Here is a 27,312-nt window from a genome sequence, read left to right on the forward strand (position 1 = left end):
CACTATATATCCCTTATTCACTGTGTGCTGTAGGTCTCCCCCACTAGAATGTAAACTCCATAAAGTCAGGAATAGATATAGGGATTTATTCCTAGCACCTAGAGAAGTGTCGGGAGTATATTGGATGCCCAGTAAATGTTGTCTGAATGGATAATGTTGAATTGTGTGCCAGGTATTGACTAGATATTGGGGATATAGAAATGAAAAAAGTGCAAAAAGGTTTCTTCTCTTAAAAAGCATGTAGTATAATAGAAGAGACTCATACCTACAAAACTAACTATAGTTATTTTGCCCCATGTAAGTGATGGTGATGGTGGTGGTAAAGGATATCTGAGGATGGCCTCATAGAAGGTGTCAGTTGAACTGGACATTTGATCCAGATAAGGAAGATTGTTTCCAGGCAGAGGTAAAATCTTGAACAAAATTACAGAGTTTGACAGTTTGGGCAATGGCTTGAAACTAGGAATGTCAGTATCATGTCAGGTTAACAACAGTTAGGTTAACAACAGTGTAGGTTAATTAGAAGTAGAGGGAGCTAGGAAATTGGTTGGGACCAGGTTTGGGAAAGATAGCTGTTAGAGGTACAGGTTGTCTAGCTCTTACCTGGACAGAGTAATGGGATTTTTGATGTTCAATATGTGAAATTTAATGATAACTGGCTGTAGCACTAACATTTTAGTTTTGGTTTTATTTTTTGAAGGTGAGAGTGTATTTCTTTATAGATTGTTATAAATGAACTATAAAAACTTGGTTTTTAGAATATTGCTTTTTAGAAACTATTTGAGAGCTGTGTACAAAACAAATTTGTCAATAACGGTTAATTTATAGAATTGAGGAATTAATATTTTTTGAATTAAGAATGTGTACCACGTGTGTAATTATCAAATTTTTATTTAATTTGTTATTTCCCATGGGTCAAATTGCCAAACTTTAATTCCTACTGTGGCACTGACACAAAACTGGTGTCAAAATATATTTAAAAGTAATTAGTTTTGTTTAGAATGAGAACACATGAAAAATAGGTTCATTTTGAATTATTGGATTTTAGAAATTGGTAATGTATTGGTATTTGAGGAGATTGTTCTGTATTTCGGTACAATTAGACTAAAAGCTGAAATTGGCTTTTTAAAGCAAGCTCCTTTTAACCTTGGCAAAAAAAAAAAGGCTTATTTATGTGTGTGTGTGTATGTGTTTTAAAGTTCAACTTTGAATGCTTAATTTGTTAATATAAAAAGAATATTTGGCAGACTATGGCTCCCCCCCTCCTGCTTCTAGAGGGGTTGTACATTTCAAATAGAAACAAAATTGTAGTATCACAATAATTAGTATTGCTGAACAAGATTCAAAAGACTGGTGTTTGTGTGGAGAAATTACCGTTTTCATTTGATGAAGCAGATTTACTTGGGGATTGTCATAATTACCCAATCATGCAATTCTAAATTATTAGATTAGCATCATAAATTGATCCTGGCCAGTCAGGGTGAGGAGAGGCTTTTACCATCTTTCTCTTTCTACCTAAGTGTCTTGCTACTATTTCCAAGCAAAAGTGTAGCAGGACTGGATTATTCTTTATGCACTACTGCATTGGTTAGCATTTATTAGTGTTCCTTTATTAATGTGAATTATTGACATTAATCTGTTTTATATTTGTTTTTGGCATTTTTATGTTGATTTTCATTTCATTGTTCCCTTTAAAAGAGTGGAAGCTATAAGTATACACATAGCATTTGAATATATACACATTTCATGGCAACGCAAGTCACTGACCCATTGACAGTTTTTTTTTCTAAATGAGAACGTAATACAATGAACATTTTCAGAATGTAACTATTTTATCAAAACGTAAATTCAGTAGGCTGTGTATACCAGTTAAATATAAAGTATATCATGTGATATAGAGGATAGGAAAGTGGGACCTAGGACACCAATCTTGGCGTGAATCTTGGCGTGGATAGAATATTGGCGTGAATCTTGGCGTGGATAGAATATTACTGAACATTTAAGTAATACTTCCTGAAAAAAATGGATTAGTGACATTAGCAATGCCCAATTGGCTAACATTGTGTTTTTATTATACAAATTTTAAAAAATTTATTTTTCTATTATTCAGTAAGTATTAGTGGAACTATCTGTGGATTGTTGAAATTTGTAGTAATGAAATTATATTTAATTTTGTTTTAGAGTTAAGAATAATTACTAACCCATCTAATATTTTTTTCTTAAGGAATTGGATTTTGTGAAAAAGTAACAAAGAAGAATTCTCTGCAAGGATCACATCTAAGTGCACTTTCTGCTGATACATCATTTCTAGTAAGACATCCTTTTTTCTATGTTATGAAGTAAATAAAATGGGAATTTTTTTTTTAATAAGACTGTCTTGTGACCTTGAATAGCAGTCACTTTGGAGTTTATTTTGGGGATTAAGGTAGATTAATTAAGGAAATTCATAAAATCCTGTTGAATATACATATATATGTATGTGTATATACACACACACACACAAAATATACATAATGTGGTATAGTGACAGTTTCTCATATAGTGGCACCGCTGAGATAATCCCATACTTTTACATCTTTTCCACTTCCATTTTCCATGTCCATTACATGTATTTGAAAATAAGGAAAAAATATCTAAAGTCCATATTTACTGTGACAGTAAGTTGGAGGAAGAGAGGGTTTGAGGACATGAGTTACGTATTATGAGGAGAGATTTTCAAATGAAAGACAAAGTGGACAAATCTAGCGATATTTCTTGAAAGGTGGAAGGGTTGAAGAAAAAAATTAAGCAAATTTAAGAAATGTTTTTAAAATGTAGACTTTTTTTGTGACTTTGAATTTTTTGCCTTAAGTCGTAGGTCCACATTTGCAAAGCTCTGGAGTAGGCAGTTTTGATTTAAAAACTTACATTGGCCTAGGTTAATGGTTCCAGTATGCTAGTAAGATGTGTAGTTCTCCTCAAAAAGCTTTCATAAGTGAAACTTCACTTGAATTCTACCTTCTATTCAAAATGGAAAAGAATTAATACTACGATATTTTAAAATGTAATTTCAGAAAATGTTAGGGGATAGTTTTTGGTGTGTTATATATAATATGTGAACATTCTGAATGTTAGATACAGTTGATCAAGCCTGATGGTTATGTCAGTAAAAACCTGGGAAAGCTACTTGCAATATTTGCTCTTGTTATTCTTGTTTTAAGAGTACTTTGCTGTTTAATGTTTAAATTTTTTCTTGAATAGTTAAACAGTAGAAAGAATTTTTATGAGCTTACAAAATGAGTTTTTGTTAAAATACTTTATTCCAATGTCAGTTTCTTATGCCCATATATTTTTCTTCTTAAACCTTGACTGCAGAACAGCCCATTTTATGATATCCTTCAGTTTGGGGAACTAGGGGAAAAGGTATTGTTTTTCCAATTGAAAAGTATCCTTCAGTCGAAAAATTGTATATGTACAGGAAGGATGGGAATAATGAAGTTTAGTTCACATTTTAAAATATAAACCTTGGTTAGTCTTCTGTATATCTTTTAATGTTTTTTTTTCTTTTCTTATCTTTTTTACATTTCATATATATATATATATATATATATATATATATATATATATATAGTTCAGTAACTGCTCAACACTGAGTGATTTGAATTAAAGCACTATAGGAATTTAGACATTCTCATTCCAGAGAATTTCACCTATAATTTCCCTATAATTCTGTACCTTCTCTGAACCTCCGTGATGGCTCTGAGCATAACTTCAGTTGTTATATTTGGGTTATGTTTAAGCTTTAGGGTATCCTCTATGATACTTTTTTCACTAAGTTCTGAAGATATAAACAGTGTCTTATTCTTTATGGCAGGTTTTGCATGGTTCTGAGGGCTGTGATTGAGTTAAGAGCTACTTGTTTTGGAGTTACTCTGAGTTCTTAGATGGGAAACACTCTTTCCTTTTGAGTAGTTTCAAATACTGACTGAAGAACTTCACATTTGTTTCCCTATAATTCTGCCCTAATTCTGAGTAGAAATTGGAGGAGTTGGCACAGACATTGGGCAAAATTTTTTCTGCCTTTTTTCTTTTCCTTCATGTCTTAGAACTGCTTTGGGCTCTTATATTTCAAGCGTTTGGTCCCCTTTGAGTTAATTTTTATATATGGTATTAGGTAAGGGATGAGATTTATTTCTTTGCATATGAAAATCAAATTGTTCAAGAAGCATTTTTGAAAAGGTTATATTTTCCCTTACTGAATTACTACCTTGGCACCTTTGCTGCAGATCAGTTTACATTATATGGGGGTCTATTTCAGGATTCTGTTATGTTCTATTGATTTATGTATCTATCCTTATGACAATACTGTACTGTCTTGATTACCATAGCTTTATATTAAAATCAGGTAGTGGGGCTTCCCTGGTGGCGCAGTGGTTGAGAGTCCAACTGCCGATGCAGGGGACATGGGTTCGTGCCCCGGTCCAGGAAGATCCCACATGCCACAGAGCGACTGGGCCCGTGAGCCATGGCTGCTGAGCCTGTGCGTCCGGAGCCTGTGCTCCGCAACAGGAGAGGCCACAACAGTGAGAGGCCCGAGTACCGCAAAAAAAAAAAAAAAAAAAAATCAGGTGGTGTAAATCCTCCAAGTTTGCTCTTCTGTTTCAAAGCTGTTTTTCTATTCTAAGTCCTTTCTATTTCTGTGTATTTTAGAATTAGCTTGTCATTTTCTACAGAAAAGCCTTAGTGGGATTTTGATTATGAATGCTTTTATCATAGAGGCTAATAAGGAGGTAGTTAATCTCTTAAGGAAGTTGAGTCTTCTGTTGTGTGAATTTGGTATATTTCTCCATTTAAGCTGTCTTTAGTTTCTCGGCAGTATTTTATAGTTTTCAGTGTAAAGGTATTACACGTATTTTGTTGAATTGATCTCTGTTTTCTATTTTTATGTTGTTGTAAATGGCGTCTTAAAATCAGTTCCCGATTGTTTGTTGTTAGTGTATAGAAATATAGATTTTTACATAAACCTTTGTAATTTATGATTCTGCTAAACTCACTCGTTCTGGTGGCAGTTTTGTGTATTCCTTCAAATGTTCTGCGTAGACCATCATCTTGTCTGTGAGTAAAGACTATTTTACCTCTACCTTTTCAATTTTTGTACCTTTTATTTCTTTTGTTTGCTTTATTGCACTGCCTAGTAGTCCCGGTGCAATGTTGAATAGAAGTGGTGGGCTCACATTGTTGCCTTACTCTTATTTATTTATTTATCTATTTATTTATGGCTGTGTTGGGTCTTCGTTGCTGTGTTGGGTCTTCGTTGCTGCACATGGGCTTTGTTGTGGTGCACAGGCTTCTCATTGCGGTGGCTTCTCTTTGTTGCAGAGCATGGGCTCTAGGCATGCGGGCTTCAGTAGTTGTGGCTCATGGGCTGTAGAGTGCAGGCTCAGTAGTTGTGGTGCACAGGCTTAGTTGCTCCGTGGCATGTGGGATCTTCCCAGAGCAGGGCTTGAACCCGTGTCCCCTGCATTGGCAGGTGGATTCTTAACCACTGCGCCACCAGGGAAATCTCTGTTGCCTTACTGTTGATCTTAGGTCAAAACCATCCAGGCTTTTACCATTAAGTATGATTACCATCATACTTAATGTAGGCTGTAGGTTTTTTATAGATGTCCTTTATCAGATTGAAGAAATTCCCTTATATTCGTCGTTAGCTGAGAGTATTTTTTTTCTTATTATCAGTGAGTATTTTTATCAAATGAATTTTTATCAGATGCTTTTTCTGCATCTTGAGATGATCACATGGTTTTTTTCCTTTTGTCTGTTAATGTAGTTGATTGATTTTTGAATATTGAATGAATAAATCATACATTTCTGAGATAATCCCCACTTGGTCATGATGTGTTAATACTTTTTATATATTGCTGGGTTAAATTTTTTATATTAAGAAGCCATTTATTTTGGTGAGCTATCCCAAGAATTATCTCACTTTCAATCTTTTTAGGTCAATGATACAAAAGCATAAAATTCCGATGTTGAAGCCTTGAAGAAAGTTGTTACAGATACAGATAATAGACAAAAATTGCAAATATGTAAATGTTTTCTGATATCTTGAAATAAAGGTAATTTTGAGTTAAATTGTTGTGTAAGTTCAGATTTGTGTTAATGAGAGATTTTTTTCATCTGTGTTCATAGTAGACATTGGTATGTAGTTTTTTAATAATGTCTGTGGTTTTTATATCAGGATAACAGGGTGAGTTGGAGAAATTTCCTCTTCTGGAAAAGTTTTCATACAGTTGGTGTTATTCTTCTTTAAGTGTTTGGTAGAATTCACCAATGAAGACCACTGGCCTTGGAGTTTCTTTGTGGGAAGGTTTTAAACTATGAACTCAATTTATTGGATTGATATTGGGCTATTCAGATCTGTAATAATTCTTTTTGAATAAGCTTTAGTTTTTTGTGTCTTCTAAGGAATTTGTCTATTTCATGTAAGTTGTCTAATGTATTGGCATGAAGTTTTATGTTATATTTCTTTATTGTTTTAATGTTTGAAGGATCTGTAGTGATACCTTCTCTTTCATTCTAGTATTTGAGACCTTCCTACTTTTTCTAAAGGAGCATTTAATATCTAAAACGTTTCTCTGCATTCTGCAAAGTTTCTTTACGTGTGTTTGTTTACATGGAGTTAATTTTTAAGCTCCTTTGTGATTTTTTTTGGACCTATATAATTTCCAAATATTTCCTAAACTTTCCAGATATTTTTCTCTAATAGGTTTTTAATTTAATTCTTTTGTGGTCCACAAACATATTTTGCTTTGTGGGTTTATTATAGAGTGCAGAATGTTGTCTGTATAAATGAATGCTTTGTGTGCACTTAAGAAGAATTGTATGCTGTTGAGTGGAGCTTTCTAAAAATATTAGGTCAAATTGATTGATAGTGTTCGTCAAGATTTATCCCTTCTGATTTTCTATTTGTTTACAGTAATTGCTGAGAGAAAAGTCAACTTTAATTGTGGATTTGTCTGTTTCTCCTTTCACTTACTGGTTCATGTATTTTGAAGCTCTTTTAATAGGTGCATACATATCTTTTTTTAAAAATGTATTCTTGATGAATTGGGTCTTCTATCTTGTCCCTCTCTATCTCTGGTAATATGTTGTGAAGTCATTTCTGAAATAGCTTGTATAGTTTCTGACAGAAAGTCTGCTGTTATTTTTACTTTGTTGCCTCATATGTAAATTTTCTATTTTGTTTGACTGCTCTTCAGTCTTACAACTTTTTTAGTGACTATGATGTCACTTGATTATAAATGTGCCTTCATATGGTTTTCTCTGTGAAAATCCTGTTTAGTTTTTTTGAGTTTTTTTTTTTTAAACCAAATTTAGAAACATATTGACCACTATTTTTTCAGATATCCCACTTATCCCAGGTGATATTTTGGAGGGGAGGGAATTTCAGTTATACTTTTGAGATTGTCTGTCTCAGCACTTAACTCCTCCTTTTTTTTCATTCTTTTTTTCCTCTGTTTTATTTGGATGGTTAATGTCATGTCTCAAGGTTCACTGATTGTTTTTTCAATATATAATCTGTTCTTAATATCATCCAGTATGTTTTTTGTTTCTAATAATTATTTTTTATCTCTGGAAGTTTTATTTTTCATTTTTCTCCTCATCATATTCTTATTTTTCTTTACCTTTTCTAACATATAAAACTTATAATCATTGTTTTAATGTCTTCATCTGTTAATTCCATTAACTTTATCATTCCTGGTTCTCTATATTGATTGCCTATTATTATTATGGGCCACATTTCCTGCTTTTCATTGTTTGAATGCTGGACATTGTTGGGTATAGCGATTTTTTTGCACTTTTTATACAGTGTTGAACTTTGTTTTTGTACACGTTTAAGTTACTTGGTATCAGCTGAATCCTTTTGAGGCTTTTTTTTTTTTAAAAGCTTTGTCAGCATTGGTCCAGAGTAGCTTTTATTGTGGGGTTAATTTGGTCATCCATTAAGGTTATGTTTTTCTGAGGGTTATAATCCATTTTGAGCATTATTCTCAATTCATTGTAATCCCAATGGCTATTATAAAAAAATTTTATTAGTTTGTTTCTGTTTTGTGTTCTAAAGGAAATTTTATGGTCTTCCCAAGAATAGCTTAGTCACGAAAAAGAAGATCAAATCAGAAGACTTTCTCTACTCAAAGCCTATAAATCTACAATAATTACTTTCATGAAGTAATGTCACAAGGATAAACAAAAGAAATAAAGAGTCTGAAAGAGGGTCAGTTTTTACATGTGCACTTACTTTATGACAAAACTGGCACTTCAGAGTGGTAGGAAAAGAATTATTCAATAAATGATATTGGAACAATTGGTGATAAAGCAAAAATATGACTCATACTCTATACCATATGCAAAAACCAATTAAAGATTGATTTGTACATCTCAGCGTGAAAGGCAGAACTATAAAACTTTAGAAGCTAAATGTAAGGAGAACATGTTCATGATCTCTGGACAGGAAAATATTCTTAAAAAGAAATAAAATGTGCTGATATAAATAACACAGTTTATAAGTTTGATTACCTTAAAATTAAGAAACTTTGTCCTTGCAAAGTCACCATTAGAATAGAGAGGGAAAGCAGGGTGGAAGATGATATTTGCAACACATGTAACAGACAAAATGTAAATATCAGAATATTCAAAGCACTTCTGCACATCAGTGTGACAAAGACAAAAAATCCAATAGAAAAAGGGGTAAGAGACATAAAAAGGCACCTTCTGGTTTTTTTTGGCTGCATGACACAGCATGTGAAACTTCCCCGATGAGGGATTGAACTCACATCCGCTGCAGTGGAAATGCGGAGTCTTAACCAGTGGACCACCAGGGAAGTCCCTTAAAGGCACTTTCTAAAAGAAATACAAGTATTCAAGAAATATGTGAAAAAGGTGCTTAACTTCATTAGTAATCTGGGAAATACAAATTAAAACTGCAAAGAGGCTCCATAAAACACTAGAGTGTCTGAATTTAAAAAGTAGATTGACAGTACAAGTTTTGGAGAGGATGTTAAGTTATAGCAACTCAGTAAACACTGCTGGTAGGAATATATGTTACTACAACCGCTTTAGGAAACAGTTTGTTACTTGCTTACCCTGTGACCCAATAATTTCCTTCCATGAGTATACCCCTGAGAGTAGTGAATGAACATGTGTACCAAGAGATATGTTGATAATATTGGTGGCAGCAGTGTTTTAGTAGCTTCAGACTCAATTCAATATTCATCAACAGTTGATTGAATAAAATTGTGATATGTTTATATATATATATAACATATATATGTTTATATATATATTTATATCTGTTTATTTTATAGCAATAAAAATGGATGAACTATAGCTACATACTACACAGGTAACACAAATATGTTTCTCAATAGAAGCTAGAAACAAAAAAATTCATTATTTGTGATTCCACTTATGCAGAGTAAAATCAAAGCACATAAAAACACGTAAAATGTATACATTTCATGCTTGTGTATATTTTATGTTAACACCAAATATGCCAGTTCCTAATTGTATTGCATGCCTACCCATATTGCTATACTTCTTTTCACATTCATTTAGAAATCTTCTGATTCTGAATATAATGGTATATGCCAAATCATGTTTATCTTTATAAATAAAGATAAAGTTAGACCTAGAACAGCATTTATATACAGGTTTGATTCAGGTGATACAAGGTTAAAAGATTTAAATGCATTTAGTATTCGTAATAATATAGAGAATGGAGATGGTTTCTAGTACGAATAATTTATCTTTTTACAGGATGCAATTATTGGCAAAGGTTTTTTTCCAGAAATCATTATGATCTGGGATAGGTATAAGAATCTACATTTTAAAAATGACAGAGTGCTAATATTGAAAGTGAGTTGGTGGTGGAGGACTAGAATCTCATTCTCATTTTCACACCTTGCCTTGATGTGTCCTTTATTTTTTCTGTGTGTCCCATGTGAAGACGACATTGCTCTTATGTATGTGTAATTAATCTGGGAATGAAAGGTCATGAATGGATGGGATTTAGTCTTAATAAGGGCAGTTTACAAAATATCCTTTTTAATAATAATTTTAATAATATGGTGCTTATCTCTAAGGAGCCCAAGGTGCCCTGTGGTTATATCCTCATAATTTCCTGCAAGAGTTTCAGCTATATTCTTGCTCCACTTTGTACAACTGATTTGAGGTAGTGAAGTTGTGAGTCACTAAAAGTCACATGGCAATTCATTGGTATATCTAGAAATAAAATACACATTTTATAGGCTGGTCATTCTAATAAAAATTTCAGTTATAATGTCTTTTTAGTCAGTAGTTTGGATTATTTATCATGATTAATAATTTGTATCATTTAAAAATGTGTGTCTTTAAGGAAACACAATTAAAAAAAAATCTTCAGGACTTCCCTGGTGGCGCAGTGGTTGAGAGTCCGCCTGCCGATGCGGGGGACACGGGTTCGTGCCCCGGTCCGGGAGGATCCCACATGCCGCCGAGCGGCTGGGCCCGTGAGCCATGGCCGCTGAGCCTGCGCATCCGGAGCCTGTGCTCCGCAACGGGAGAGGCCACAACAGTGAGAGGCCCGCGTACCGCCAAAAAAAAAAAAAAAAAAAAAAAAAAAAAATCTTCAAACTCCCTGTACAATTAAATGAAAGGAGCGATAGTGACCTTAAAAAAATTACTTCTAGTTTCCGTCAAATTTAGTTAATACATAATTTTTCACACTATATATGTTGTGTAAAATAAGTTGTATATTTCTATATTAGGAATAGGTTCTTAACAATATACCCCTAAGCTCTCCTCTAATTTTTTAGCATTCAGCTTTAAAATGTCTCTAATCTGAATATATAACCAGTTATTAATCAGAGAAATCCAAATGAACTAGAAGGATACTATTTTAGAAGTTTAGATGATTTCTCCCCTCCCCTGAACCTATTTATGTTTTGCTATATTAACGATTTTACCTAAAACATTCAAAATAAACTCACAGTGAGAAGTGATATTTTGGAGTTAATGATTTTAGGAAGGGTACCAATATTTAGTATTTCAGTTGTCCTAATTTTTCTAAGAACTAGTTGTTTGGATGTGTTACAGCCAAGTCACAGCTAGCCCTTGCAAACTTAGAAAAAGGCTCTTCTCCCAATTTTAGGTGGATGCTGCCCTTTGTTAGGGTTCAGGGTTTAGAGAGTGGAGAACAAACTGGATTCAGTCCCCACTTGCCTTCTCTTGGCCCTATGCCCATGTGCAGGTGCAACCTCCACCATTGTTCAAAGTGCCTTGAGTCATAATGATTTCTTGCCTTTCTTTTGATAGACTTATATCATTTAAATTGTTTTTCAGGCCAGAATATCTATCATGATACCCATGAATTTGTTAGGCAGTCCCTTTTGTAGTTAGTATGGGATTATTTTCTCAGTGATATCTATGTTTCATACTTTTATTGATCATATGTTAATGTTTTTGAATTTTACCTAAAATTTATAACCAAATATAAGTCAGAGCTTTATAAAATTAAGTGTAATTGTTTGTAGGGTATGTTCTGCCTTTATGAAAGTTATATAATACAGAAAAACTGTTTTCAAGTAATAGCTATAAGTTCAAAGTAAAGTTTGTTTTCCTTATTGAATCATATCTTTAAATACTGAGTAGTAGCCATCATTAAGTTCATACAACATATTGTATTTTAAAAATGTGTAATTAGATATAGCATGTGTAATTCTGGCTGAAATGGAATGCTTTGGTCATTTTCCATAAAACAATAGTTAAATGATAGTCTTAAATTAATTTAGAATTTGAATTTCTGCCTGGATTTAATTGTTTGTAAACAGTAATAAAAATATCCTATTTTACAGTGAAGAAAAATGTTCTTGTATTAAAAGTAACTGAAAGATAAATCTGTAAGAGCAAAGAATCTCTAATCACATTGAAAATTACAGTAAGATAGTCTCCCTCAAGTTCATGCGACTAAGAGAATAGCGGTTATTTTGTTTATATAGTTAATAAGGGAATGCAAGACATCATTTGTGACTGTGTGTATGTGTGTGCACACATGTGTGTGCATAAGGTAGTTGCATTGCCCAGTACTGAAATTGGGATTAAAATTATTTGGCATTGCTTGATTCTGATTTTTTAAGATCTTTTAGCAAAGTGGATGGCTATTAGGGTTTCTTGCTTATTTAGATCAATTTTTTTCCCCTTGTAGTAGATAAAAATTAGAGGACCCAAGGCAATTCGTGTTTAACTGCAATTAAAAAAAATTAACAACATGCTACTAAAAAACCAATGGGTCAACAGTGAAATCAAAGAGGAAATCAGAAAATACCTTGAGACAAATGACAATGAAAACAGAACATTACAAAATCCATGGGATGCAGCAAAAGTAGTTCAAGGAGGGAAGTTCATAGTAATATAGACCTTCCCCAAGAAACAAGAAAAATCTCAAACAACCCAACCTACCACATAAAAGAATTAGAAAAAGAAGAAACAAAACCCAGAATCAGTAGAAGGAAGGAAATATGAGAGAGGAAATAAATAAAATAGAGATCAAAAAGCAGTAGAAAAGATCAATAAAACCACGAGCTGGTGTTTTGAAAGGGTAAACAAAATTGACAAGCATCTAGCTAGGGTCACCAAGAAAAGAGAGAGAACCCAAAGAAACAAAATAAGAAATGAAAGAAGAGAGATAACAACCAATACTGCAGAAATACAAAAAACCGTAAGAGAATACTGTGAACAATTATATGCCAACAAATTGGACAACCTGGAAGAAATGAACAATTTTCTAGAAACATACAACCTACCAAAACTGAATCAAGAAGAAATAGATCATTTGAATGGACTGAATACTGGAAGTGAAATATAATATGTAATTTAAAAAAACTCCCTGCAAGCAGAAGTCCAGGACCAGATGGCTTCATTGGGAAATTCTACCAAACATACAAAGAAGGACTTATACCAATCTTTCTTCCAAAAGATTGAATATGAGGGAACACTCCCAGAGTCATCCTATGAAGCCACCATCACCCTGATATCAAAACCAAAGAAACTACCAAAAAAGAAAATTACAGGCTAGTGTCTTTGGTGAATGTAGATGCAAAAATTCTCAACAAGATATTAGCAACTTGAATCCAACAATACATAAAAAAGATCATATACCACAATGAAGTTGGATTTGTCCCAGGGTCACAAGGATGGTTCAGCATACACAAATCAATCAATGTGATACACCACATTAACAAAAGACAAAAACCACATGATTATCTCAATAGATGCAGAAAAATTATTTGATAAAACTCAACATCCATTCACGATAAAAACTCCCATCAAAGTGAGTATAGAGGGAACATATCTCAACATAATAAAAGCCGTTTATGACAAACCCACAGCCAACATAATACTCAATGGTGAAAAGCTGAAAGCCTTCTTCCTAAATTCTGGAGCAAGACAAGGATGCCCACCCTCACCACTTCTTTTCAGCGTAGTATGGGAAGTCCTAGCCACAGCAATCAGACAAGAAAAGGCAATAAAAGGTATGCAAATTGGAAGGGAAGAGGTAAAATTGTCATTATATGCAGATAACATGATACTCTACATAGCAAACCCTAAAGACTCCACATAAAAACTAATATATGAAATCAGCAAGGTAACAGGATACAAGATTAATATACAGAAATCTGTTGCATTTCTTTACACTAACAATGCAATATCAGAAAGAAAGTTAAAAAAAAATCCTATTTAAAATCACGTCAAAAATACCTAGGCACATATCTAACCAAGGAGGTGAAAGACCTATGTGCTAAAAACTATAAAACATTGATAAAGAAAATTGAAGACAATTCACAGAGATGGAAAGATATCCCATGTTCTTGGATTAGAAGAATGAATATTATTAAAATGGCCATACTACCCAAAGTAATCTACAGATTTAATACAATCCCCATCAAAAATACCCATGACATTTTTTCACAGAACTAGAACAAATAATCCCCAAATTTGTATGGAACTATAAAAGACAAAGAATTGCCAAAGCAATCCTGAGGCAAAAGAACAAAGCTGGAGACATAACCCTCACAGACTTCAGAAAGTACTACGTAGCTATGGTAATCAAAATAGCATGGTATTGGCACAAAAATAGACATATAGATCAATGGAACAGAATAGAGAGCCTAGAAATAAACCCACACACCTATAGTCAATCTTTGACAGAGAAGGCAAGAATATACAATGGAGAAAAAACAGTCTCTTCAATCAGTGGTTTTGGGAAAGCTGGACAGCCGCATGTAAGTCAATGAAGTTAGAACACACCCTTACACCATGCACAAAAATAAACTCAAAATGGGTTAGAGACGTAAATATAAGACATGTCACCATAAGACTCCTAGAAGAGAACATAGGCAAAACATTCTCTGACATAAATCGTAGCAATATTTTCTTAGATCAGTCTCCCAAAGTAAAAGAAATAATAACAGAAATAAACAAATGAGACCTAATCAAACTTAAAAGCTTTTGTGCAGCAAAGGAAATCATCATCAAAACAAAAAAACAACCTACAGAAGGGGAGAAAATATTTTTAAGTGATGTGACCGACGGGCTTAATTTCCAAAATATGCAAACAGCTTATAAAATACAGTATCCAAAAAGAAAACCAACTCAAATCAAAAATAGGCAGAAGACCTAAGTAGACATTTCACCAAAGGAGATATACAGATGTCCAACAGGCACATGAAAAGATGCTCAACTTTGCTAATTATTAGAGAAATGCAAATCAAAACCACAGTAAGGTATCACCTCACACTGGTTATAATGGCTATCATCAAAAAGTCTACAAATAATAAATGCTGGAGAGGGTATAGAGAAAAGGGAACCTTGCTACACTGTTGATGGGAATGTAAATTGGTACAGCCACTATGGAGAACAGTATGGGTGTTCCTTAAAAAACCAAAAATAGAGCTACCATAGGATCTAGCAATCCCATTCCTGGGTGTATATCTGGAAAAGATAAAAACTCGTAATTCGAAAAGATACATGCACCCCAGTGTTCATAGTAGCACTATTCACAATAGCCAAGACATGGAAGCAACCTAAGTGTCGAATGGATAAAGAAGATGGGTGTGTGTGTCTGTGTGTGTGTGTATACACACACACACACACAAAATGGAATATTTCTCACCCATAAAAAAGAATGAAGTATTGCCATTTGCAGCAACATGGATGGACCTAGAGAATATCATACTAAGTGAGGTATGTCAGACAGAGAAAGACAAATATTTATATATGGAATCTAAAAAATAGTACAAATGAATTTATTTACAAAACAGAAACAGACTCACAGACATAGAAAACAAACTTATGGTTACCAAAGGGGAAAGGGGTGGGGAGGGATAAATTAGGAGTCTGGGATTAACAGATGCACGCTACTGTATATAAAATAGGTAAACAGTAAGGATTTACTTTATAGTACAGGGAACGATATTCAGTGTCTTAAAATAACCTATAATGGAAAATAATATGAAAATCATGTGTGTGTATATATATATATGTATGTGTAGATATATAACTGAACCACTTTTCTGTACACCTGAAACTAATACAATATTGTAAATCAACTATACTTCGATAAAAAAACTTAAAAAATAAATATAATAAACTTCTGATTACTCTTTTTAAAATGTCATTCTACATTTTTGAAGTCAAGAATCATAGAGTGAAAGCAGTGATATCCATAAGTGAAATTAAGAAAGCAGTTCTATTTATAATAGCATCAAAAGAATAAAGTACTTAGGAATAAATTTAACAAAAGAAGTGCAATACCTGTACTCTGAAAACTAGAAAACATTGTTGAAAGAATCTAAAGGCAACCTAAGTAAATGGAAGACATACAGTGTTTATGAATTAGAAGACTTACTACTATTAAGATTTCAGTACTCCCCAAACAAATTCAGGGCAATCCATATCAAAATGTTAGCTGGATGTTTTTGCAGAAATTGACAAGCTGATCTTAAAGTTCACGTGAAAATTCAAGATACCTTGAATAGCCAAAAACCAGTCTTTAAAAATAATAAAGTTGGAGGATTCCCATTTCCTGATCTCAGAACTTAACTACAAAGCTATGGTAATCAAGACATTTTGCTACTAGTGTAGGGATATACATACAGATTAATGGAGTAGAATTGAGAGTCTAGAAATAACCCATACAATTTATGGTGAATTGGTTTTTTTGGAGGGGGGTCTGGAGATTTTTATTTCATAAGTTTTTTTAGTTACAAAATCAATTTCTTTAATAGATACAGAGTTACTCAAATAATCTCTTTGATCTGTTTTGAGTTTTTGTTTTTGAAGAATGAATCAATTTGCTCCAAAGGTGTAGAATTTATGTGTGAAGCATTGTTTCTAGTAGTCCCTTATTTTCCCTTTAATGTCTTAGGGGTCTGTAGTGATATTTTCTCCTTCATTTCTGATATTGTATCTTCTCCCTTAGTTTGTCAGTCTTATAAGAGATTTATCAATTTATTGGTCTTTTCAGAGAAACCGTTTTTCATTTCATTGATTTTCTCTATTTTTTTCCCTTTTCAATTTCATTTACTTCTACTCTTATATCTTCTTTCTTTCTTTGCTTTGGGTTTATTTTGCTCTTATTTTTCTAGTTTCTTAGATTGGCAGCTATGATTGTTAATTTGAGACATTTTTACTTTCTAATGTAAGCCTGTGAAGTTGTACATTTCCTTCTAAGCACTGCTTTAGCTGCATCCCACATATTTTGCTATGTTCTACTTCATTTTTGACCAGTTAAAAACGTTTTCTAATTTCCCTTCATTCATGAATTATTCTGACTTGTATGGTTTATTTCCCAAGTATTTGGAGATTTTTTTGTTACAGATTTTAGTTTTAGTGGGACACCTAGATATACACATGTAAATGAACAAAGTTGTTTCCTAGCTTTACACCATATACAAAAATTGGCTCAAGGTGGATCAAAGACTTAAATGTAAGAGCTAAAACCATGTAAACTTAAGTTTTCAAGACCTTGAATGAGGCAGTGGTTTCTTAGATATGACACCAAAAACGCAAGCAACCAAAGAAGAAATAAGACATACTGAACTTCGTCAAAATTAAAAACTTTATCCTTCTGGGGACACTGTCAAGATAGTGAAAAAACAGCCTGCTGAATGGGAGAATATATTTGCAAATCATATTTCTGATAAGGGTCTAGTATCCAGAGTATATAAAGAACTCTTACAAGGTAACAATGACAAGCCAAATAACCCAATTTACGAAAGGATTTGAAATATACGTTTCTCCAAAGAAGATATACAAATGGCCAATAGGCTCATGAAAAGATGCTTTATATCATTAGTCATTAGAGAAATGCAAATGAAAACTACATTGAGATACCACTTCACATCTACTAGGGTAGTTGTAATAAAAAAGACAATAACAAGTGTTGATGAGGGTGTCTGAAATTGGAACCGTTGTACATTACTGGTAGGATGGCAAAATGGTTCAGACCCCTTGGAGCACAGCCTGGTGGTTCCTCAAAAAGTTAAACATAAAGTTACCACGTGACCCAGCAATTCTCCTCGTAGGCATATACCCAAGAGAATTGAAAACATATCCACACAAAAATTTGCATACCACTGTTCATAGCAGTTAATAGTTAACTAATGGAAGCAACCAAATATCCATCAACTATTGAATGAATAAATAAAATGTGGTATATCCATAAAATACAACATTATTCAGCCAAAAAAAGAATGAGGTACTGATAATACTTAACATAGATGAGCCTTGAAAACATTATGCTAAGTGAAAGAAGCCAGACACAAAGGGCTGCATATGTCTGATTTCATTTTATGAGATGCCTCAAATAGGCAAATCTGTAGAGTCAGAAAGTAGATAAGTAATTTTCAGGAGTTGGGGAGAGGAAGGAATGGGGATTGATAGCTAATGGGCATTGGGCTTCTTTTTAGGATGATAAAAATGTTCTGGAATTATATTAGGGATGGTTGCAAAAAAAAACCCAACAATGAACTCTGAATTGTACACTTCTAAAAAGGTGATCTTAATGGCACACATCAATTATAACAATTAAAAATCACCTAGAAATGAAAACAGTGGCCTACTTCTGATATAAGTTATCATCAAACCAGGATATCCTTGAGAGTGAGGAGTCTCGCTTAATAATTATACCCATACAATAAACATAAAGCTGGCTGTCCCAGGTACACCAGAGTGTATGTTCTCCCTGCTTCTTGGTGTGTTTAAGCTATTTTCTTTCTCACATAGAAGACAGAGATATAAAATTTTTCTTGTCCTTCATTATCGAATGTGGAAAAAGAAAAAGACTAAGACAGCCATGTTATTCAAGGAAATAGAGAAGGTATTTCTCTATGGAAATGAATGTAAATGTGTGTATGAAGTGCAATGTGTAGCTATAATACAATTAGATCTTTATTCATTTATATGATTTTGTCACTTAACTGTCACACATAACCAACCAGTGTTTGAATGAATAAGAAGTTTAGTGCTGTAACATAATAAAACAGTTGCTCTGAGCTAGGGATGTGCATCATAATAATATGTGGAGCTTTTAAAAATTACTCTTGCTTGGACATCAGTCTCAATTATGATTTGATAGTTTTATTGTGGGGCCAGGGTAAGTTCATGCATGCAAAATATATGTTATAGCTGCTCAGCTGAATTTAGTATCCATTTAATTTGAGAGCCACTGCATTAAATCAGAGTTTTATTGATTCATTTATTGAAATACATAGTTATTACTGTTTGGTGGATAAATAGTAAACAGCTGTAGGACCTGAGAGAACCTTAGTCTAAACAATACCCACCTACCTTTTTCCCACCCAGGGCTAGCCCTGTTGGTAATCCAGAAATTGTGATTCCTCTACTCCTCCAAGAACAGAGATTGGGAGGAATCTTATTTATTTATTTATTTAGGTTACATTGAAGCAGGAGCAGTAGTGGGAAGTAGGTAGAGGCTCAAGTTCCTTTGCAAATGCTTGAAACTTATATCCTTGGCAGACAGGGAAGGGTATTTTCATCACTGTGTGGAATAGGAGGGATTGGAAGATGGAGACCTTGTAGGAGGTCAGAACTCTTTCATTTAGCTGATAACTGCCCACAGCCTTTGTTTTTTGACAGCCCATTTTAGCACCAGATAAATTGCCCTCTGATGGTGGAATTGGGGGAGGACATAGTGTAATGTTGTGGTTTCTCTTGTATAGCCACACATAGTTTAGAAGACATTATCTTAATGCTAGACTCATGAAATTGGAGTTGCGTTGCTCCTTGAAGATTTTGCAGTTTAGCTTATTTAGTGATGGATCATATATGTACAAAAATGTCCCCATGACATTTTTAATTGATAGCCTTTCTTCAGCCACTGCTTAAATTGTCCTACTGGTGATGCTATACTGTTATACTACACATGGCATTAGAGCCAAAATTTTAACTCTGCCTCCTTGTGCTGACTTTGGATGAGAGCTAACCATTTTGGCCTCAGTTGCTTCACCCTAGAAATGGAGCAAATGCTAACTACCTCACAGGATGATTGTGACTACTAAATGAGGTACTGTACATTAATTTCTGACACAGCTGTTGGTACATGTAGACATTGGATAAATGTTAGTGACCTGTAAGTAGTTCAGTGAAGAACAGCTGACTGCCTTCAAAAGGTTGGCTTTTAGAGAGTTTTCACAGCCTGGGGCCTGAAATCTTTCTTACACTTTGATTTATTGCTTCCATTTGTTAACTTAGCAATTGTTTGTTAACCATCTGTTTTTGGGCTAGGCACTTCGGTAGCTTCCGAGGTTTTAAGGGCAAATGCAGCAGACTTAATCCTCTCCCTGCCTGAGCTTACAGTCTGGCAGGGGGAAAAAGAAATTAAACATTCATTTGTACAACTAATTTATTTGTGGTAAATGCCATAAAACAGAAGTACAGAGAGCCACAGAGGAGAGCGCAGCAACAGGGATGCAGAGGGAAAAGCAGAGAGATTCCCGCACAGAGGATCGGTGCCGACCGGCACTCACCAGCCCAAGAGGCTTGTCTGCTCGCCCGCCGGGACAGGCGGGGGCTGGGAGCTGAGGCTCAGGCTTCGGTAGATGCAGGGAGAGGACTGGGGTTGGCAGTGTGAAAACAGCGTGAAGTGCACCATGGCTAGCCAGGAGGGAGTCCGGGAAAAAGTATGGACCTGCCGAAGAGATAAGAGACTTTTCCTTGCCTCTTTGTTTCCTGGTGCTCGAAGAGCACTGCTTAAAGCAGCTCCAGAGACAGGCGGAAGCCGCAGCTATCATGGCGGACCCCAGAGAGGGGCACGAGTTTCTAAGGCTGCTGCTGCCGCCACCAACAAGACTGTGTACGAGCACAGGTCACTATCCACACTTCCCTTCCCTATCCACACCTCCCCTCCCAGGAGCCTGTGCAGCCCACCACTGCCAGGGTCCCGTGATCCAGGGACAACTTCCCCAGGAGAACGCATGGCGCGCCTCAGGCTGGTGCAATGTCCTGCTGGCCTCAGCCGCCGCTGGCTCGCCCTGCATCCATAACCCTCCCTCCAGCCGGGCTGAGTGAGCCAGAGCCCCAGAATCAGCTGCTTCTTTAACCCTGTTCTGTCTGAGTGAAGAACAGACGCCCTCAGATGACCTACACGCAGAGGCGGGTCCACATCCAAAGCTGAGCCACAGGAGCTGTGGGAACAAAGAAGACAAAGGGAAATTTCTCCCAGCAGCCTCAGAGCAGTGGATTAAAGCTCCACAATCAACTTGAGGTACCCTGCATCTGTGGAATACCTGAATAGACAACGAATCATCCCAAATTGAGGAGGTGGATTTTGGGAGCAAGATATATTATTTCTTCCCCTTTTTCCTCTTTTTGTGAGTGTGTATGTGTATGCTTCTGTGTGAGATTTTGTCTGTATAGCTTTGCTTTCACCATTTGTCCTAGGGTTCAGTCCGTCTGTTTTTTTTTTTACCTTTAAAAATTCTTTTCTTAATAATTATTTTTTATTTTCATAACTTATTTTATCATACTTTATTTTAGTTGATCCTCTTTCTTTCTTTCTTTTCTTTCTTTCTTTCTTCTTCCTTCCTTTCTTTTCTCTCCCTTTTATTCTGAGCCGTGTGGAGGACAGGCTCTTGGTGCTCCAGCCAGGCATCATGGGTGTGCCACTGAGGTGGGAGAGCCAACTTCAGGACATTGGTCCACAAGAGACCTCCCAGCTCCACGTAATATCAAACGGCAAAAATCTCCCAGAGATCTCCATCTCAATGCCAAGACCCAGCTTCACTCAACGTCCAGCAAGATACAGGGCTGGACACCCTGTGCCACGCAACTAGCAAGACAGGAACACAGCCCCATCCATTACCAGAGAGGCTGCCTAAAATCATAAGGCCACAGACACCCCAAAACACACCACCAGACGTAGACCGGCCCACCAGAAAGACAAGATCAGCCTCATCCACCAGAACACAGGCACTAGTCCCATCCACCAGGAAGCCTACACAACCCACTGAAACAACCTTAGCCACTGGGGATAGACACCAAAAACAATTGGAACTATGAACATGCAGCCTGCAAAACGGAGACACCAAACACAGTAAGATACACAAAATGAGAAGACAGAAAAACACACAGCAGATGAAGGAGCAAGGTAAAAACCCACCAGACCTAACAAATGAAGAGGAAATAGGCAGTCTACCTGAAAAAGAATTCAGAATAATGATAGTAAAGATGATCCAAAATCTTGGAAATAGAATTCAGAAAATGCAAGAAACATTTAACAAGGACCTAGAAGAACTAAATATGAAACAAGCAACGATGAACAACACAATAAATAATATTAAAAATACTCTAGAAGGGATAAGTAGAATAACTGAGGCAGAAGAACAGGTAAGTGACGTGGAAGATAAAATAGTGGAAATAACTACTGCAGAGCAGAATAAAGAAAAAAGAGTGAAAAGAACTGAGGACAATCTCAGAGACCTCTGGGACAACATTAAATGCACCAAGATTCGAATTATAGGGGTCCCAGAAGAAGAAGAGAAAAAGAAAGGGACTGAGAAAATATTTGAAGAGATTATAGTTGAAAACTTCCCTTATATGGGAAAGGAAATAGTTAATCAAGTCCAGGAAGCACAGAGAGTCCCATACAGGATAAATCCAAGGAAAAACACGCCTAGACACATATTAATCAAACTATCAAAAATTAAATACAAAGCAAACATACTAAAAGCAGCAAGGGAGGGCTTCCCTGGTGGCGCAGTGGTTGAGAGTCCGCCTGCCGATGCAGGGGATACGGGTTTGTGCCCCGGTCCGGGAAGATCCCACATGCCGCGGAGTGGCTGGGCCCGTGAGCCATGGCTGCTGAGCCTGCGCATCTGGAGCCTGTGCTCCGCGACAGGAGAGGCCACAACAGTGAGAAGCCCGCGTACCGCAAAAAAAAAGAAAAAAAGCAGCAAGGGATTTACAACAAAAAACACACAAGGGAATCCCCATAAGGTTAACAGCTGATCTTTCAGCAGAAACTCTGCAAGCCAGAAGGGAGTGGCAGGACATACTTAAAGTGATGAAGGAGAAAAACCTGCAACCAAGATTACCCTACCCAGCAAGGATCTCATTCAGATTTGATGGAGAAATTAAAACCTTTACAAACAAAAGCTGAGAGAGTTCAGCACAACCAAGCCTGCTTTACAAGAAATGCTAAAGGAACTTCTCTAGGCAAGAAATACAAGAGAAGGAAAAGACCTACAATAACAAACCCAAAACAATTAAGAAAATGGTAATAGGAACATACATATCGATAATTACCTTAAATGTAAATGGATTAAATGTTCCCACCAAAAGACACAGACTGGCTGAATGGATACAAAAACAAGACCCATATATATGCTGTCCACAAGAGACCCACTTCAGACCTAGGGACACATACAGACTGAAAGTGAGGGGATGGGAAAAGATAATCCATGCAAATGGAAACCAAACGAAAGCTAGAGTAGCAATTCTCATATCAGACATAATAGACTTAAAATAAAGTCTGTTACAAGAGACAAAGAAAGACACTACATGATGATCAAGGGATTGATCCAAGAAGAAGATATAACAGTTTTAAATATTTATGCACCCAACATAGGAGCACCTCAATGCATAAGGCAAATACTAACAGCCATAAAAGGGGAAATCAACAGTAACACAATCATAGTAGGGTACTTTAACACCCCACTTTCACCAATGGACAGATCATCCAAAATGAAAATAAATAAGGAAACACAAGCTTTAAATGATACATTAAACAAGATGGACTTAATTGATATTTATAGGACATTCTATCCAAAAACAGAATACACATTTTTCTCAAGTGCTCATAGAACGTTCTGCAGGAGAGATCATATCTTGGGTCACAAATCTAGCCTTGGTAAATTTAAGAAAATTGAAATCGTATCAAGTATCTTTTCCGACCACAACACTATGAGAGTAGATATCAATTACAGGAAAAGATCTGTAAAAAATACAAACACATGGAGGCTAAACAATACACTACTTAATAACGAAGTGATCACTGAAGAAATCAAAGAGGAAATAAAAAAATACCTAGAAACAAATGACAATGGAGACACGACGTCCCACAACCCATGGGATGCAGCAAGGGCAGTTCTAAGAGGGAAGTTTATAGCAATACAATCCTACCTTAAGAAACAGGAAATATCTCAAATAAACCACCAAACCTTACACCTAAAGCAATTAGAGAAAAGGGAGCAAAAAAACCCCAAAGTTAGCAGAAGGAAAGAAATCATAAAGATCATATCAGAAATAAATGAAAAAGAAATGAAGGAAACGTTAGCAAAGATCAGTAAAACTAAAAGCTGGTTCTTTGAAAAGATAAACAAAATTGATAAGCCATTAGGCAGACTCATCAAGAAAAAAAGGGAGAAGACTGAAATCAATAGAATTAGAAATGGAAAAGTCGAAGTAACAACTGACACTGCAGAAATAAAAGGATCATGAGAGAATACTACAAGCAACTACATGCCAGTAAAATAGACAACCTGGAAGAAATGGACAAATTCTTAGAAACGCACAACGTGCCGAGACTGAACCAGGAAGAAATAGAAAATATGAACAGACCAATCACAAGCACTGAAATTGAAACTGTGATTAAAAGTCTTCCAACAGGGGCTTCCCTGGTGGCGCAGTGGTTGAGAGTCCGCCTGTCGATGCAGGGGACACGGGTTCGTGCCCCGGTCTGGGAAGATCCCACATGCCGCGGAGCGGCTGGGCCCATGAGCCATGGCCCCTGAGCCTGCGTGTCTAGAGTCTGTGCTCTGCAACGGGTGAGGCCACAACAGTGAGAGGACTGGGTACCGCAAAAAAAAAAAAAAAAACAACTTCCCAACACACAAAAGCCCAGGACCAGATGGCTTCACAGACGAATTCTATCAAACATTTAGAGAAGAGCTAACACCTATCTTTCTCAAACTCTTCAAAAATATAGCAGAGGGAGGAACACTCCCAAACTTATTCTACGAGGCCACCATCACTCTGATACCAAAACCAGACAAAGATGTCAAAAAGAAAGAAAACCCCAGGCCAGTATCACTGATGAACATAGGTGCAAAAATCCTCAACAAAATACTAGCAAACAGAATCCAATGGCACATTAAAAGAATCATACAGTATGATCAAGTGGGGTTTATTCCAGGAATGCAAGGATTCTTCAATATACGCAAATCAATCAACGTGATACACCATATTAACAAACTGAAGGAGAAAAACCATATGATCATCTCAGTAGATGCAGAGAAAGCTTTCGACAAATTCAACATGCATTTATGATAAAAACCCTGCAGAAAGTAGGCATAGAGGGAACTTTCCTCAACGTAATAAAGGCCATATATGACAAACCCACAGCCAATATCGTCCTCAATGGTGAAAAACTGAAAGCATTTCCACTAAGATCAGGAACAAGACAAGGTTGCCCACTCTCACTACTGTTATTCAACATAGTTTTGGAAGTTTTAGCCACAGCAGTCAGAGAAGAAAAAGAAATAAAAGGAATCCAAATCGGAAAGAAGTAAAGCTGTCACTGTCTGCAGATGCCATGGTACTATACATAGAGAATCCTAAAGATACTACCAGAAAACTACTAGAGCTAATCAATGAATTTGATAAAGTAGCAGGATACAAAATTAATGCATAGAAATCTCTGCCATTCTTATATACTAATGTTGAAAAAGCTGAAAGTGAAACTAAGAAAACACTCCCATTTACCATTTCAATAAAAAGAATAAAATATCTAGGAATAAACCGACCTAAGGAGACAAAAGACCTGTATACAGAAAATTATAAGACACTGATGAAAGAAATTAAAGATGATACAAATAGACGGAGAGATATACCATGTTCTTGGATTGGAAGAATCAACATTGTGAAAATTACTACCCAAAGTAATTTACAGATTCAGTCCAATCCTATCAAACTACCACTGGCATTTTTCACAGAAGTAGACCAGAAAGTTTCACAATTTGTATGGAAACACAAAAGACCCCAAATAGCCAAAGCAGTCTTGAGAACGAAAAACGGAGCTGGAGGAATCAGGTTCCCTGACTTCAGACTATACTACAAAGCTACAGTAATCAAGACAGTATGGTACTGGTACAAAAGCAGAAATATAGATCAGTGGAACAGGATAGAAAGCCCAGAGTTAAACCCACGCACATATGGTCACTTTAGCTTTGATAAAGGAGGCAAGAGTATACAGTGGAGAAAAGACAGCCTCTTCAATAAGTGGTGCTGGGAAAACTGGACAGGTACATGTAAAAGTATGAGATTAGAACACTCCCTAACAGCATACACAAAAGTAAGCTCAAAATGGATTAAAGATTAAATGTAAGGCCAGACACTATCAAACTCTTAGAGGAAAGCATAGGCAGAACACTCTATGACATAAATCACAGCAAGATCCTTTTTGACCCACCTCCTAGAGAAATGGAAATAAAAACAAAAATAAACAAATGGGACCTAGTGAAACTACAAAGCTTTTGCATAGCAAAGGAAACCATAAACAAGACCAAAAGACAACCCTCAGAATGGGAGAAAATATTTGCAAATGAAGCAACTGACAAAGGATTAATCTCCAGAATTTACAAGCATCTCATGCAGCTCAATAACAAAAAAAAAACCCAATCCAAAAATGGGCAGAAGAGCTAAATAGACATTTCTCCGAAGAACATATACAGATTGCCAACAAGCACATGAAGGAATGCTCAACAATCATTAGAGAAATGCAAATCAAAACTACAATGAGATATCATCTCACACCAGTCAGAATGGCCATCATCAAAAAATCTAGAAACAATAAATGCTGGAGAGGGTGTGGAGAAAAGGGAACACTCTTGCACTGTTGGTGGGAATGTAAATTGATACAGCCAGTATAGAGAACAGTATGGAGGTTCCTTAAAAATCTACAAATACAAGTGCCATGCAACCCAGCAGTCCCACTACTGGGCATATACCTTGAGAAACCCGTAATTCAAAAAGAGTCATGTACCAAAATGTTCATTGCAGCTGTATTTACAACAGCCGGGACATGGAAGCAACCTAAGTGTCCATCAACAGATGAATAGATAAAGAAGATGTGTCACATATATACAATGGAATATTACTCAGCCATAAAAAGAAACGAAATTGCGTTATTTGTAGTGAGGTGGATGGACCTAGAGTCTGTCATACAGAGTGAAGTAAGTCAGAAAGAGAAAAACAAATACCATATGCTAACACATATATATGGAATCTAAGACAAAAAAAAAAGTCATGAAGAACCTAGGTGTAAGACGGCAATAAAGACACAGACCTACTAGAGAATGGGCTTGAGGATATGGGGAGTGGGAAGGGTAAGCTGTGACAAAGTGAGAGAGTGGCATGGACATATATACACTACCAAGTGTAAAATAGATAGCTAGTGGGAAGTAGCTGCATAGCACAGGGAGATCAGCTAGGTGGTTTGTGACCACCTAGAGGGGTGGGATGGGGAGGGTGGGAGGGAAGGAGACGCAAGAGGGAAGAGATATGGGATCATATGTATATGTATAAGTGATTGACTTTGTTATAAAGCAGAAAGTAACACACCATTGTAAAGCAATTATACTCCAATAAAGATGTTAAAAAAATTTTGTTTTTAAAACCAAAAATACAAGTGAATTTTGTTTAAATAAATGATTCAAGCTCTATGTTCCCAGAATTCTGTGGGAATGGGACTTTGAATAGGATAACTGAGCAGTCCCTGTT

At 35.8% G+C, this 27,312-nt stretch overlaps 1 protein-coding gene across 11 annotated transcripts in view; it reads left to right on the plus strand.

The window, feature by feature from the left end:
* The window catches only part of MEF2A (myocyte enhancer factor 2A), a 174,604-nt gene that overhangs the window by 23,503 nt on the left and 123,789 nt on the right, over window positions 1-27,312 (plus strand). For 10 of the 11 annotated variants that reach the window (XM_027083218.1, XM_027083220.1, XM_027083213.1 and 7 more), the window contains one exon: window positions 2,225-2,310. The gene's annotated coding sequence lies outside the window, so the exon portion shown is untranslated. Of the gene's footprint in view, window positions 1-2,224; window positions 2,311-9,344; window positions 9,383-27,312 lie in introns of all 11 variants that reach the window. The other variant, XM_027083212.1, reaches the window with a different exon arrangement.

This window comes from Aethalodelphis obliquidens, unplaced genomic scaffold (assembly GCF_003676395.1).
Source record: "Aethalodelphis obliquidens isolate GAN/ISIS:26980383/991018 unplaced genomic scaffold, ASM367639v1 scaffold49, whole genome shotgun sequence".
NCBI lineage: Eukaryota > Metazoa > Chordata > Mammalia > Artiodactyla > Delphinidae > Aethalodelphis > Aethalodelphis obliquidens.